Source organism: Protopterus annectens, chromosome 8.part0 (assembly GCF_019279795.1).
Source record: "Protopterus annectens isolate FY-2018-M chromosome 8.part0, PAN1.0, whole genome shotgun sequence".
NCBI lineage: Eukaryota > Metazoa > Chordata > Ceratodontiformes > Protopteridae > Protopterus > Protopterus annectens.
Genome location: NC_056741.1, coordinates 373355296 through 373371271, shown reverse-complemented (window position 1 = coordinate 373371271; position 15976 = coordinate 373355296).

Sequence of the window (15976 nt, the reverse complement as noted above, 5' to 3'; positions counted from 1 at the left end):
AAAAATGGTTAAAGCAAACTGTATGTTTCAAGCTGGATAAGCCTCAGAGTGCTGCTTTGTTCTGAAACAAAAGGAATTGCCTTGTTCTGTGCTCTCTTCCATGGCAAATACAATTTGCTTGTGCAACTATGCAAATGAAGTCATAAGAAAAAGCAGATTATGTGTTAAATATAATTATCAACAGTCTCATGTTTCTACTGTCAATCTGAAATATAAACTCTGATAGGAAACCATATTCCAGAGCAGCTTAACCTACATATTTAGTGCATGTACTTGTCTAGGCTTGTTAATTAATCTAGTTTCAAATGTGCTGCCGATCTTTTTGGACACAAATATGTTTTTTTTCCTGCATTACTATCAATGTATTACTGTTTTTATACTAATGATGGTGATAAGATGACAAACCTCAACACTGACTATGGATGAACCTCAGGGGGTGTGGCCAAGATGGAGAGCTGTTAGCATCACTGAAACATTGCTCTGTTTATTTTGATTTATTCTGACAGGATTTCTTTTTTATCAGAAAAGTCAGCTTATAGTCTTTTTTCACTGGAAAATTAATATTTAAGAGTTATCTATAAATTTTTTATAGAAAAATCTAGTTGGTGTTCCTTTTTTCCTGTTAGAACTTATTGCTTCATTACTACAATGAGTTACTCGAAAGGAACTACACAAGAATCTATAATGAAAAAAAGAACTGCATTCTATACTAACCAAGACCCAGGATCTTGCATCAAACATTGATCAACTGGAATAGAAAATTGACAATATTAAAGAAGAAAATAAGAAGTAGATGGAGCTGTTGAATGAGGTGATTAAGCAACAGTCACAGCAAATAAATGAAGAAGCAGTAAATGATATGGATGGGAGAGTGGCTGGAGGTGAGAACCATGCTGAGTTTATTTTCAAACAGAATTCTGAAGTTATACGAAAAAAAAGAAGATCTTGAAAGTAGGTCAAGAAGGTGTTTACAGATGCCTACACTGATTCATTTCTAATGGAAAAATAGTCCAAGATCGCTCATGTCTTCCTCACCAATACAAAAGGCTTAACAAATGATTTCTAAAATTAAGGCTAGGTTATAATTCAAGTTTCATGTTTTAAGTACAGTATTAGAGGAACATTGAAAATATATTTTACAAACATACATACATAAGACATTTGAAATTTATCATCCTCCCCCTCACGCACACACACACACTCACACACACACACACGCACACACACACACACACACACACACACACACACACACACACACACACACACACACACACACACACACACACACACGCGCGTGCGCGCACACATACATACCTAGCTACCTAGCTAGCCAAATCAAGAGTGTCCTCTTGAAATGTGGATAGGTGCTAACCTCAACTTCTCAGTGCATTGTTGTTTTTATAATTATTTTACACTATTAAATGTTGATGTTTCATTGTAAGAAAAGTTAACTTTAATAGAGGGTGCCACAGGTGGTGATTTATGTTTAGTTAGAATGTGTAAATGTCTCATTCATGCCAGTGCTTTGCATTTGTTATACTTTGTTTTTACACGACTGTTGTCAATCACTGTTACTACTGCTCCGAAATGGCTGAGTCTTGCACAGAAATATATATTACCACCGTAAGGACATAGATACAATGTTTTACTTTCTTCTAAGGGAAAAAAATAATGAAATGAGCATTGTTTGCATTCCATTTACCAATACCAATTAGTGGTATCAGGTCACAAAGCACTTTCTTTGCTCCATCATCCCCAGTCCAATGGAATGCACTTTTGATGCGTATATTCAGAAGGTGATAAACTATGCAGCATCATTGCTAGCACATTCACACTCTTTATTGCTTAAGATTTTTAATAATAATAATAATTGGTATACAAGTGGGCAAAATTAAATCCATCATCTTAGAATCCCAACATTCATCCTAGAAGTACTTAAACATAGTAGCCCACTCACCTAATCTCTTTATCATACTAAGCCCTGCCCACTAGCACCTACCCAGTCATTGCCTCCTCCCTGTTTGTGTATGACTGTACACAGTTTTAATGGACACTGGCTATCTGAACTAAAGTTTACATGACTAAGGTGAATAAAGGGATTCCAAAAGTAGAAGGACTGTGGGGCAGTAAGGATTAAAAAAAGTTCAAAGCCACTTGTTCATTTGCCTCCTTCTGACAAAGGAGACATTGCAGTTGGAGTCATGTATAGGTGGTGCAGTGGCAGCAGCAGGAGCAAACTGAGCAACTGCACTCTGTGAGCCCCCTCCCCTCAGCTACAACCATGGCTGAAAACACTGGCTTGGAAAAGCATCGCATCAAGAGCTTCAAGAATAAGGGCTGGGATATTGAGGTAATAAAGTTGGGAAGGGAAAATAGAGAACGCTAAGCTGTGGTCACAAAGGTCTAAATATGGGACTGCTGTATAACTCCTCTTACTTGCTGGTTGCTGGCCTGGTATTACCATTTCTGCAGAATGTACGTAACTTCAGACTTCTCCTGCAACCTGCATACACAGCTTAACTTCAGATTTCTCCTGCACACACACCAGACTGCAGCTTCAAAATGTAACTCACACGGCTTAGCTTCCTCCTCATGAGCACACACTGCTGCTGTTTCTCTTGAACACACACACACACACACACACACACACACACACACACACACACACACACACACACACACACACACACACACACACACACACACACAACACACACACACATACCAGAATGCAGCTTAACTTAACAGACACAGTGCAGCTTAATTCTCCTTGCAGAATGTAACTGCTGATGACTGTAACACCTACCTAATGAGTAAACTTAACAGAGACAGATTTCCAGAATGCAGATTAATTTTCCTTGCAGAATGTAACTGATGACTGTAACAGCTTCCTCATGAGTAAACAGTGCTGCTGCAGTTTCTCTCTCACATATACCTCACCAATACTACTGCCATTTATCTTGTACACCCACACCCACACCAGAATGCATTTTTTTAAGTACTACAAGCAACAAAAAGTGGTAACAGAATTTTCCCCTTACCTGGAGTAGCCAGGGAAAGAAGGCACTGCCTGTATTACATGTGGACTGGTTTAAAGAAAAGTTAAATTAAATTAAGTAATGGCTTAGGCATTCTAACAGGCTGTCTGTCTGCACATCATTGCGCATGCCCTACATGTGATGACATCATTCGTTCAAAGAAAACTTCATATAAAACAAAACCCAGGAAATTCGGAAATTAAAGAGGCCACTTGGGAATTTGTGGCACCCCAATGTTTTGCCCTCAAAACCGGTATTTATTGAGGAATTTGGTACAGTTGAGAGGTCTGATAAGAGTATAGATAAGAATACTATGGCACCTTGACCAGATCACTCTCTTTATATGGGAAACATGAACTGATCTGTTGGTATGAGCAGGTGTAAGATAAACTATGGTTACATCTTCTTTTATAAGGAAAGCAAACATGATAATGACAGTGCAGAGTGTTGTTTGATAAGTAGCAACTCACTGGCTATAAGATAACCATCAGAATTACAAACTTAATGAAGTTTTAATAATAAAGTGCCAAATCCTGACTTCCTTGTAACACACGTAATGTGTAATTGTATAGGCTTGAGACTTTATTCATTGTAAATATAACAATCCAATATTCATAACCCTTATACATTCAGTCATGATGAACCACTGTGGTACTTACACTTGTTGAATGCCTAGCCACATCTGCTTGGTTCCTTGGAAATCAATAAAATAATTAATCCTTATGAATATTTTAATTTGTGCAGTAGGGATGTTGATTGACTTAATGCATAGTTAAGGTTTATCTGAATTAGCTTAAAGTTCAACAACACTTCACTACCTTGGATTGAAATAGTACTATATCTTCATTTCAACTTATTGTAGTTTGCAATTGATTTTATGGTTTATAAGAAAATAACTAATAAGACTATTTATGAAAACATTAAATGGAACCGATGATAAATATTCATTAGACTGTGAAAGATTAAATTTAAACCTGAATAAGTTCATTTAAGAAGTTCTATCCCTATTTATAAATATTTAGGAGAGTTTTGTTATGAATCATTTACACTATAATATAGCTATAAAGTACAACACAATGGTCATTGCTAAATTAATAATGGAATTCTTATATCAAAATCACATATCAGAGCAAATGCTTAAGTATTTACACTATTCCTAGCTTAATAGAACATCTCAGTTTCATGTTTAATCTATAAAGAAGATCAACATATCCTAGTATGTAATTTAATTAAAATGACGCAATCTATTATGTAACTATAAGTTAGTCTCCCAAATATATAAAAAATATTTTAGAGCACGGATGAAGTTGGCAGATAAGTAATGAGGGATTGTCTAATAGAGCTATGTTTATCTACTAGACTAGGAATTACTTTCATTCCATGTTTGGTATGGAATCATATTTTTGTTATTAGATTCATTTCATCAAATATTACATTACTTAAGTTATTCTTTCTTTCTTATATGCCTGACTTAAGTCTTATTTTATTCTCAGTTACAAAAGAAATCTGCTTGATTATATTATTTAAAACATCATAAAACAAAATAGTTCTTATGCTGTTAGAGGGGACTTGTGTATTAGGAAAGACTATTGATATAGATTTAATGTTCAAAAACAGTCTAACATGGACTTAACATTGCTATCATTAAATAATAATGGCTTAAACAACCCAAGTAAGAGGTAATCTGTTAAGGTATCTAAAATTAAATAAAGCTCAGGTAATCTTTCTTCAGGAAATTCATTTTAAAATAAATAATATATGGAACCCCAATGAATATATTACTTTAGTTCATTCCTCTTATAACTCAAAGTCCAGAGGAGTGATAATCCTATAGAAAAGAATAGTATTATTTTTTTTTAAAAACAACTTTAATTTCAAATAGAAGACAGACATTTTCAGAGTATTCACAAATATTTCAACTTGAATAAATAAAACAAACTATATTAAACAAACATAACTATTTACAAAGACATTCACAAAAGTACTAGTGTTGGTATACATCAACAGATTTTTAAGTTGACAGATTATTTTTCTAGCAAATCATATAACTTATTCCACATATTATATGCATATGTATTCCTGATAGATCTTGATTTAATGTGCAAATGTTCCAAATGGCAAACTTCAGTAAGAGGAGACTTAAATTCTTGAAAAGAGGGAGAAGTATCTGATTTCAAATTTCTTGTTATAATTTTCCTGGCAACAGCCAATATGGACCAAATCATTGGATATTAAATAGTATTAATGTTGATGTTATCTACCAATATGCAGACAAAGATGGCCTTTTACCCCTCATTATACTGAAATTCAATAATAGGATATGGACATTAGTTAATTTATATTGGTTCCCTGACATAGGAGTAGGGGCTGCAAAAAAAAAAAATAAAAATAATTAGACCTTATTGCTAATAATTATAAAGATAATTTAATAATGAGGGGATTTTAATTGTAGATACCTCTGAAACCACTAACAAGAGACCTCTTTGCCTATCTTCTACTGCAAAACTCCTAAAAAGATGGACTTTCAATTTACTAGATACATTTAATATTAAAGGTGATAACTTATTAATATTTTATCACCAAGACTATATATTTAGTACACAAACCAGATTAGATAAAATATATGTTTCTAGGGAACTACATTCAAAAATGTTCAGTTTTTCAGTAGTTCCATGCTCACTCTCTGATCATAGCTCATTAGTCATGAAATTTCAAATGGAGTTTGAATCATTAACCATCGCATCCAGAATTCCATCTTACATCATCAAACCTTGGTTATTATCAGAACTCCAGTTCATTCTAGAAACTAACTATACTTCAGAAGCTAATATAGTTATGATATGGGACTCATTAAAAGCTTATATATATATATATATATATATATATATATATATATATATATATATATATATATATACATATATATATATATATACATACATATGGCAAAACACTAAGCTGGTTTAAAAATAAAATTAATGAATGGGAATCAAAATTGCAGCAATTACAATCTCAACTCCTATTACTTAAATCTAAAAAGACCACAGATTCATCTGATCATAAAAAGAAAATAGAGTATCTAAGCAAAAAATATAATGACATTTTAACCCAGAAGACTAATCTAGCTTAAGAGAAATTAAAGTTACACTTATGGAAATTCACCTAAACACCTGCATAATCTATTAAAATGAAATCTAAAGCTAACAATATTGTTAATATCCTACGAGGGGAAAAAGTAATACGTTTTAGAAATAAGTGATATTCTTAATACCTTTAAACATCATTATACAGGACATTATAAAAGTGAAAGTTTTTTCAATCAATTGAATGTGGAAGAAATTTCCACTAAACTAACAAAAAAAAAAAATCACTGAAGAATTAAAGTTAGATTTTCAAACACCAATCTCACATAAAGAAGTCACAAAAGGAAGTAAACCTAATAAAGCTCTTGGAATAGATGGCATAATTATAGAACTGTATAAACCTTTTCCTATCTCCATAATTTCTCTTTTCCATAAAACACTACTTAAAGTTTAAAAACAAGGTGCAATCCCTCCTTCTTGGAGATATTCTTCAATCACCCAAATTTTAAAGGAAAATAAACAACCTATCTATTGAGGCTCTTATACACCAATAGCATTACTAAATAATGATTATAAGATATTTATGTCAATTTTAGTTGACAGACTAAACATTCCTTTACCCCAAATAATTAACAATGATCAGACTGGATTTATATATAATAGGCATACACAAGACAATATTAAAATAATTATAACCATAATAGAATTCATAAACAGGGAAAATCAAGAAACATTGATAATTGGATCAGACATAGAGAAGGCCTTTGACTTCTCAAGTTGGGATTATCTATTTAAAAATTTAACCTTATTTGATTCCTCCCTCCTTTATTTCAGTCATAAGGAACATTTATGAACATAATTTAGCCTACGTTAAATTTGGATCTTTTACTTCAGAATCCATCTATCTAACAAAAGGAACTAAGCAAGGTTGCCCCATACCCCCTATTTTCTTTGTGTTTGTATATAAATACTTTCTGTTTTGATAAGAAGCAACCCCAAGATAAAAGGTATAGATTTATATGATCAATACAATTCTAAAACAATGTCATTTGCAGATGACGTACGTCTCACAGTTCCTAACACAAAAAATGTATTAAATGAAGTAGATTCATTAATTCAGAAGTTCCATATGATATCAGGACTCCAATAAATCCAAATCAAAATTTTAGTTATTGAATAAAAAGAAGGAAATAAAAATAAATGAGAAGCATATTCCTGGCAAACACGTTCCCACTTTAAATTACTTAGGAATTATATTGTGTAAAGATATAGAAGAGATACTATATGCAAATTATAATAATATTATCAATACAATAAAAAGCTCTGTGAATAAATGGAATAGAATATTCTTGACCTTTGAAGATAGACTTCAATTGATAAAGATGATCATACTTCCCAAGATTCTTTATGTAGCCCAAGCTATTCTGATGATTCCTGAGAGACATTCTATCAAGGAAATAAACACACTTCTACTTAAATTTTTATGGTCATCTGAAAGAAATAGAGTTGCTCTTGCACACCATATTAAACCATGGGAACAAGGAGGGCTAAACTTACCAGACATCGAGACTTATATAAAAGCTTCTATATTTAAAACCATTATAGACTGGATAAATTCCAATTACTACTCTAATTGGAAACAGTTACATTCTGATATAATAACAAATGAAAATGCTATGTTAAGAAATCTCCCAGTAATGGACAATACTAACAAACAATGTTTTTATTATGTACAAATATACAACATAATATAGCAAAACTACCTAAGCTGAATATAATTAATTATCTCTTTAATATTTTTAGGAAATTTGTTAATGTAACTATTAATATAAAGCTTTGGATTGATCTATTAATTCCATTTATCATTACTAAGACTTTTCCTGATAGAGTAAACAGAGAAGTTCTCATTTCTTGGGAATACAAAAACCTCATTTGCTAGCAACAGTGCATTAGAGATTTAAAGATCCTGGATGTTCAATTCATAAAGACACAATATGAAATGACAAATCAAGACTGGCTACTAGTTCAGAGTGTACTAACATATTCTCAGGACCTATGTAGAATAATTAGAAAATTTTATTTTAAGACTACCCCAAAATTCATAAGCTGGCTATTTGGAATTATATATAATAATTACAATATGAAGAATATAATTTCAAATATATATAGAGAAATAATAATATATACGCTACCCAAATAAATTTATTGGCACTATGTCACAAAAGGACAATCTATATGTTTAACATCAGAAAATAAATCAAACATTTTGCTATCTGTTAAACTAACATCTAATTCACAGTAATGGAAAATATTTACTAGGAAGTTTCTACATAGAACTTTTTTAACACCTGATAGAATTGCTAAAATTAGCGTAAATGAAAATGGGTTATGTTGGAGATGTCAGCGAATAACTAAAGCCAGTTGGTCTCATGTATTTTATGATTGTATTGCTATTAAAACTTATTGGAGTGATGTTAACAACTTCCTACAGGCTTTATTTACAGAATCCTGTGTTCTATCTAAAGCACTAATTTTATTAAATGTGAATAAAGGTCCTTATTTAAATAAAATGAGCTTGTATTTATTATGAACAATACTGTCAAATGCCAGAAAGTATATTACCAGGAAATGGAACTCTAATATAGTGCCTACTATGAAGGATTTCTTATCTTTTTTGAAGAAAACAGCATTGATGGAGACCAAAACTAAAGAACTCAGAATTTACCCTAAGCCATTAGTCAACAATCCCTGGAGAAAAGTTCGATTATTGATTGATACTCTGCAAATGGACTCAGTCTCTCTCTGATATATCTGAAACTGTAACTGAATTTACTAGTTATGTTTCTTAAATACTTGGTTTCTTTTATTTATGTCAAGCCAAATGTAAATATTGTGTATAGTTACTTAAACTGATATTTGAAGTTCAATGTAAATGATTGAATAAGATTTATTTTGGAAATTAAAAAAAATATCTGAGAAAAGAAAATATGCATATAAATGAATTTGCCACACTACTGTTGGCATATCTTCGCTATAGCCTTAATTTTATATGGAACATAGATGGCTTGTGTACTGTATTCCCTTATTTGGTCTCCGGAGTGAACCTTTTGTGTGGTTTTTAGTGACGGCAGTTCACTTTTCTCATCTCTTTTTACTTGGTTACTGTATTCACTTTTAAGCAAAAGCTAATAATAATAATAATAATAAATTAATAAGAGCTCGGATCTTCATCATCTCTGGGAAATGCAGTAGAAGGAAACAGTTAACTCATAGCTATGCACAAAGTAGGTAAAATAAATGTAAAGAGATTTACATATTTGACAGAGACAAACTCACTTAGAACTTGTACTTATACTGGATTTCATGTGACAGTGAAATTGTAATACAATATATATGTGTTAGCTCAGTCAGAAAAATGGAAATAGATTAATTTAGGTGCAGGCACTGCAGCTAGGGAGCTAAATATGAAAATGTTTCACTTAAGTATCTAACATCAAAGTGTCTTACTTTCCAGGGAAATTAAAATAATAAGGGCTTATGCTTACTTTTTATGTTTTTGCTGTGAAATAAATGTCAGGTTTATCTCTTTATGATATTTCTTTGCCTACAGTTCAGATAATTTACAAATATCATGATTTTCCTTTGTTTCTTTTTTTATGGGAATAAAAGGTCTATATTAGATAACCGAATGCTATCTTTAGCGAATGCTCACATGAGCGAAAATGCCAGGAATCGAAAGGGTGTTTGCGGGATCATGGTACAGTGAGGAGTGGGATATTTGCCCTTTCCTCACTGTAGTGTGATCTCGAAGTTGGAATATATAGTTAGCGGGGGGGTGTGAGGGGCACAGCCCTCCACAATACAAAGTTCAATTACCGGCATTTACGCTCATGTGAGCATTTGCTAAAGATAACATTTGGTTATCTAATATAGACCCGGGAAGAAAATATGTGCAAATAATATAGTTCAATAAAGGTCTTCATGGCAAATAAATGTAATTGTAGAGTGAGTTAAAAAAATACTAGTAGTCATAGTCAAATAGCTTAAAGTGTCTCATTACTGTACAGTGTAATTCAACAGTATAACATAAGTTTGATAATAATAATAAATGAATATTAGATATTTAAAGAAGGTCAAACTTTGCAGCAATGATATTTTAATGCTGTGTCATATGTGTAGTGTGACTTTGTGTATGTTGCTTTCTTTTCTTTTCTTTTCTCTCTCTCTCCTACTAAATATTTAGCTGTTTAAAAAGTATAGGGCTGATATAGAATGGTAACCCTACTTCCCTTAGTGGTCTGATGTTAAATGAAACATATACTTTTTCATGAAACAGCTTTACAGTCATTTTTTTCTTGTAAAGGTTCATTTAAAATGGCTTTTTATGCTATATCAGCTCACCTGATGCTGTCATGAGGGTTTTGCAAGTTTAAAAGTGAAGCTAAACACCTGTTCTTCCCACCTGGAGCATGTTTAAATGTTTTTCAAGCTTTGGAACTTGTCTTGAGCTGTTTTACACTAACAGAAGCCCCACAATGATGTCATAGACAATGTAGCTTCAGGAAAAAGTCGTTGACCTTTAGATATGTGAAATAGGAAATACTTCCACAAGCTCGCAGAGGCAGAGACTAAATTAAACAAGGTGGACATTAAAATAATATTTAGTTGGGTGCCCATAAATCCTCCACTGCCAATGTTTCTGCAGACCAGTGATCCACTGTGGTGACCCCTAATAGTAACAGCTGAAAGACAAAGAAGAAGAACATTAAATATAAAGTTTTAATGTTACTACATTAAAAAAAGATTATTACGTCTAAATGAAACTAATAAAATTCTCTTTAGGTTTTTAGTAAAGAATGAGGTAAATGTATATTTGACAGTATGGGATTACATGTTTGTATATATTCGAACTGCACTGACTTTGCTGTACTTATTGTCTTGTCAGTTAATATTTGTTGTCTTACATATGCAACGTGTTCTTCTTTGAAGCTTCACATCATTAAAATGAGTTATATGATTTTAAAAAGAGTAAGTTAGTAAATGAAATTGTTAAAATATGCATAGTAATTATTGCACTCAGTAAAATGAAGCCGAGCTGCAGAGAAATACATTATTCTATAAGCTAAAATTATACAGTGGTATGTGAGTTATATAATGGAAAATAATATACTACACATATAATTATAGTTGTGTTTATGGAATGCAGAAAATTTAGTTTTTTAAGTGTTGCTTACTATTTAATACCTATAGGTAATAATAAATAATAAAAATAACACTGAAGCAGGTATATTGGTAGGCTAATAAAGTCATATACTTGATATAAGAAGATAAAACTATATATGCAAGTTTTGTTTATATTTCTTAACATAAAGAGTTAGAAGTATAATTACTTTCAATTCATACTGATATTCTATTTACTTAAATTGGATGTTTATGTTTATTTTATGCGCATAAATAGGTATTTGTATATTTATTTATGATTGATAGTTCTTTAGTAGATAATTTGACTTACACAAATTAAAATATTGCAAAGAATGATAAATAGATTCAGCATATTTGAAATGTGTAACAAATATTCATTGGGTGTCAAATTCTGTCTTATATGTATTGATTACAAAAAAGATTATAATAGGTACGTTTTAATTTTAGTTCAAGCAAAGTTAGATTTATGGCTATTTAGGTAAGTTGTGGTCTGATTCATTAGTTCTTTAATGTCTTATTTTTCTGTTTCATTTTGTGTGAATAGTATCAGAGGTCAAATATAAGAAGGGTCTGATATAATGCACTCTTAATGTAATATGCCTATATTATAGGCTGAGGGTATCACATTATGGTTTTATATCATAATAAATTCTATGTTTCCCATAATTTTGGTTGCAGGTATTCTGCCAATTAGTTGAAAGGAATAAAACCAGAGAATAGTACCATCAGATAAGATGGGGTTCTGACATCATGGTTTTGTGGTGTCAAAATGACTATGCATTACTTACAAATGGTAATTCAGGAACTGAAACTAAAATGTTATGATTTACACATGCCTGAAAATTATATGATTATCTAAAAAAGGAAATAAACCTGTATGTTTCATGCTAGTGGTACCAGAGATCCTAAAGGTATTATTTAATTCATTTATATGTATAAAAGTCATAAAAGATGTTATGAGAGGGGCTTTAATAATAATAATAATAATAATAATAATAATATTAATCATCATCATAATCATAATAATATGCATTTGGCTGCTGTAAATATAGAATAATATTAATGCTATATACATGAGTAATTTTGCAGTTTTAAGCACACTAAGCTATAGTGGACACATATACAGAAGTAAAGTTAATATATTTGGACTAACTGAAAATGAGTACGTTTGAATATATAATTTTAAGTTGATGTCAGCATTAATTTAGAAGTAGTAACAATAAGAATAGGCTAGATAGTTTATGGCAAAGTTAAGGAGGAGTCTGTATGATTACATCCTCTAACTAGGAATGTGTTATTTTGTGATGGGGTAGTTTTATTCTTAGTAGTAGTTAGATCCCTGGGATTAGAGCTTAAGTCTCTAAAAAGTATTTAGATAATATAGTTCTTTATACAAATGATGAGTAATTATAGAAGATTATTTCAATGGGTCTATATCACTTTGTTGAATAGCAGATCATTGAACTGACATTTGTTGAATGCTAATTATCGAAACCCCTAATCGCTGAATGGAGATTCCTAGGGAAACCAATGACAGGCCATCCTAGCAACTGTTAAGAAAATGGTAAAATTTAAATCCTACCCAGGTGGGGGGCTATGCCCCACATCCCGCGCTATGCAGGGCTGCACCCCAAACCCCCTTACTGAATATATCAACTCTAAGATCACACTACAGTGGGGAAAAGGCAAATTCCAGATGGTGGCCAACCACAGGTTTGCCCTAGGAAAATTTTGCTGAAAACTCTATTTGGTGAATAGCAGCTTAGATAATCAGGGGTTCAACAAATGGCAGTTCAATGATCTGCCATTTGGCAAACAGATACAGATCGTATTTAATTGTGTTTTTTTGGAGAATGACACCACTGCTAACAGAAAACTTAGATTATCATCAGTTGCAAAATATTTTTATTACTTCATTAATATAATGAACTTGAGAAACATCTACACTTTAAGACTATCTAAATCATTTAAATATACATATTATTCTTTCTGATTTGGCACTCAAACCAATATAGACAAAGTTTTTGTCTCAAATGACTTATACTGTAAAACTTTAAATGTACTAAGTATTTGCTGTCCATTGACTGACCACAACGCAATAATTTTTAATCTCACATTGAAGTTGAATAATCTAATAATATGTAATAGATGCCCTCCATAAATAATAAAATAAGGGTTTTAAAGACTGGTTGATCAATGAAATTAACACCTTCATAGAGTTTAACAATAAAGAAGAAGTTACCAAGATCATTCTTTGGACATCTTTGAAAGCATATTTAAATGGTACAATTAAAAACTGGTATGCATGTAAAAGAAGAGAATGAGATAGAGAATTAGAAGCGTTACAAACTAAGATAGATACATTAAAGTCAAAAACTTAACCAAATGATCAAACTATTAATTTAGAATTAAAAACCTTAAATCAAAAATATGTTAATATTCTTACTCATAAGATTTCTATAAATCTAGAAGACATAAAATTACAATCTTATTCAATAAATACTAAATGTTTATACAGATTAGCCATTAACTAGAAGAAAATGAAAAAATGAAATCATATCAAAGAGACTTTATATAAATATGGACATAAAAATAAAATAGTTACTGATTTAGATTATATATTAGAATGTTTTAAGGATCATTACAAACAAGTTAATAATAATAATAATAATAATAATAATAATAATAATAATAGTAACATGATAAAAAGCAATATTCTTGCAACCTTTCTAAAATAAGCTATTACTAATAAGCTAACTAAACAACAAATAAGTAGTATTGATAAACCTCTTTTGATTAAGGAAAGCAAAGATTAATTTATTTTATTTTATTTATTTATTTTACATTTGTTGACTGGGATAGTCTGACTGGATGCATGTCCATTTTCGGCAGAGGCCCGGCGAGATAAGCTCCAAGGTACACAGAAACATTAAAACATGTTACAAATACAGTTTTGACAGAGTACATAAACAATCAAGAATCTTTTAAAACATGTTACAAATATAGTTTTGACAAAGAGAACATAAACAATGAAGAATACATGTATTCCATAGGTTAGAGTTAATTCCTGATGAGAAAATGTTTTAAATATTTTGGTGAAAGCATTTAATGATGTTAAATATATATCAAATGTACCCCCGTCCTGGAAAATTTCACTTGTTTCACCAGTACTAAAACAAGATAAAGACCCTAAGTTTTGTTCTTTGTATCATCCTATTTCATTCTAAATGTAGATTATGAAATGTTTATGTCAAAGAGACTAAATATTATTTTAGATGAAATTATTAACACTGATCAAACAACAGAATGTATGATAGCATTATTAGACTTATCACCTTAATAGATTTTGCTAATAAAAAAAAACTTTCAATAATAAGTTTAGATTTAGACAAAGTGGTTGATTCTGTAAACTGGAATTATTTATTTATTTATTTAAAGTTCTTGAAGAATATAATATTTCTGTAGAATTTATAAACTTAATCAAGATATTATATAATAATGTGTCTGTGTTTATCAAAACAGGTTCTTTGTTATGTAAATCTTTTAGAATTTTAAAGGGTATACAACATGGATGTCCACTTTCACCACTGTTATTTGCTTTATCCACTGAACCATTGCAAATCACATTTGATCAAATAAAAATATAATTTTTTTCCATAAATGAGAATTGCTCCTGTAAAATTCAATTATCTGTAGATGATATATTATTAACTATATTTAATATTTATTCATCATTGCAACATGTAATCAAAGCCATGGAATATTCTGAAGATGTTTCTAGAGTGAAATTAAATTATAACAAAACCAATATGGTGTTATTTAACAAAGATCTAAAATCAGACCTAAAAAAGTATAATGATTGTTAAATGAGATAATAATCAAATTAAATATTTTGGAGTTACTATAACTTCAAGTAGTAAAGAGCTAATATTAGTTACCTATACAGATATGACTAATAAGATTATGCAACTAATTTCTAGTTGGAATAAACTATTCATTATTATGGAAAATATGTTTCTGTTAATAAAAATGATAATATCACCAAAAATATTTTATATTCAGCCTTTAATCATATCCCCACATAAAAGTTAAAAAAAAATCTGTGTTACTTAATTTTTTATGGTTCCCTAGAAAACATGAGATTTCATTAGAATGCCATATGAAAAGCTAGGAAGATGGTGGTATTAGCTTCCCTAATTTTGATTTGTACTTAAAAGCAACAAGTATTCAAATTATAGCTCAATAATTAAATAATACATATGATTCTAAATGGAAATTAATTCAAGAAAAATTGGTTGGGAGGGTGGCCTAATGGTTAAGGTGTTTGCCTTACAAACACAAGGTACAGGGTTTGAATCTCACAGGGAATAATTGGCTAGGCGTAAAATGGCTCGCAAGCGCAGTTAGCCTAGTACTAATCTATGAACCTATGAAAAAATATTGTTAGGTAATAATAAATTAGCACTTGATCCACATGTACAAAAAAGAACAATAAGCGGTTTCACCCATTAAATAAGGAACTTCTTCAGATGAAAATAATTCTCCATATAATCATGTAAATACAAATCATTAAAATACAATTGGTTCATTTAAATGCAAGGATATAATACAATTGCATTTAAATACTAATTGTACTTTGTTTTGTTTTTA